The sequence below is a fragment of the Chrysochloris asiatica genome, unplaced genomic scaffold, assembly GCF_000296735.1.
Source record: "Chrysochloris asiatica unplaced genomic scaffold, ChrAsi1.0 scaffold00105, whole genome shotgun sequence".
NCBI lineage: Eukaryota > Metazoa > Chordata > Mammalia > Afrosoricida > Chrysochloridae > Chrysochloris > Chrysochloris asiatica.
Genome location: NW_006408623.1, coordinates 8,752,561 through 8,754,403, shown reverse-complemented (window position 1 = coordinate 8,754,403; position 1,843 = coordinate 8,752,561). Strand labels below are relative to the sequence as shown.

The 1,843-nt window shown below is 35.4% G+C and overlaps 1 protein-coding gene across 1 annotated transcript in view; it reads left to right on the top strand.

Annotated features, from left to right (window-relative positions):
- TCERG1L (transcription elongation regulator 1-like) overlaps positions 1-1,843 on the top strand; it is a 249,504-nt gene that overhangs the window by 150,090 nt on the left and 97,571 nt on the right. The window lies entirely within an intron of this gene.

Genomic DNA, 1,843 nt, shown 5'->3' with positions numbered 1-1,843 from the left:
TTTGCCAATGGTTTGTCAATTTTATTATTCCTTTCAAAGAACCAGCATCCTGTCCTGTTGATTCTTTCTATAGTTTTTCTTTCTTCCATCTCGTTTGTTTCTGATCTTATCTTTATTTGTTTTTTTTGTTTTTTTTTCATTTGGTGACTGTAGATTCCCTCTGTTGGTCTGTTTTTAATTGTTGTAGATGCTGTGTTAATGTGTTAATTTTCGTTCTTTCCTCTTTTTGGATGTGCACATTTATTGCAATAAATTGTCCTCTCAGCACAACTTTTGCCGTGTCCCAAAGATTTTGGTATGTTGTGTTTTCATTCTCACTTTTTTCTAGGAACTTTGTGAATTCACGTATAATTTCTTCCTTTTCCCAGACGCTTTTCAGCAGGGTGTTATTCAGTTTCCATGTAGTCAACTTTATTTCCTTGAAGAAGAAGTTATTGTTGATTTCTAGCGTTATAGCATTGTGGTCTGAAAAGATGCTTTGTAGTATTTTGATGTTTTAAATTTATGGAGGCTTGCTTTGTGACCTAACATATAGTCAATTCTGGAGAATGTTCCATGTGCACTGGAGAAGAATGTACATTGTGCTGTTGTTGGGTTGAATGCTCTGTACATGTCTATGAGGTCAAGTTGGTTGATTGTGTTGTTTAGTTCCTCTGTAATTTTGTTGAGTTTCTTTCTGTTTTTTTGTCCCTTTTCGAAAGTGGCATATTAAAGTCTCCCACTATTATTGTAGATATATCTATTTCTTTCTTCAACTCTAGTAAGGTTTGTTTCATATATCTTGGTGTTCTTTCATTGGGAGCATAGATATTTATTATGGTTATGTCGTCTTGTTCAATTGACTCTGATCATGAGATAGTGTTCTTCTTTATCTCCTATGCTGGTTTTTGTCTTAACGTTTACCTTATCAGAGAATAGTATTGCATTCCTGCTGATTTGTTGTTGCAGTTTGATTGGTATATATTTTTTCCATCCTTTAACTTGTAGTCTACTTTTGTCTTTGTGTGTAAGGTGTGTCTCTTGCCGGCAGCATATTGAAGGGTCTTGGTTTCTTATCCATTTTGCCACTCTCTGTCTCTTCACTGGTGCATTTAATCCATTGCCATTCAATGTAATTATCAATAGGTATGAATTAATTGATGTCATTATGTTAATTTTTTGGTAGGGCTGTTCATCCCTTTGTTCTGCATGCCTTTTTGGGCTGAGTTTGTGTTTTATGTGCTATTTCTTGTCGATTTTGTCTTAGTTCTCATGTTTGTTTGTTCTGCTTGGAAGTTCATTTTCATGGTAAGTTGTGATGTATTAACTTTCTTTGGGGTTACCTTATAGTCTGTTAACTTTTCCCTCCATTTAAGACAATCTTTTGTATCCTGTAATCTATGTGATCTTCTCACCACCTGGATCTCTTGTTCATATATTTTCCCCTTCTTTGACATTGTTATAATTTTGATCCTCGGTTGACCTCCCAGCTCCTTTGAGTTCATTGTTGTAATTTTGTTTTGTTCTGGACTCTGCTATCCATCGTCTGAGTTTCAGGTGGTGCTGCCATGCCTGTCAATCTCTGGTTGTTGGCTGTTCTTGTTGGTTTTCAGTCCAAAGAACTCCTTTTAGAATGTTTTGAAGTGCTGGATTGACTTTGACAAAATCTCTTAGTTTCTGTTTATCCTGGAATGTTTTGATTGCACCATCATATTTGATTGACAGTTTTGCTGGATAGACAATTCTTGGTTGGCAGTTTTTTTTCTTTTAGGATTTTGTATATGTCTCCCCATTGCCTTCTTTCCTGCATGGTTTCTGCTGAATAGTCAGAGCTTAATCTGATTTGCTTTCCTTTGTAAGTAAC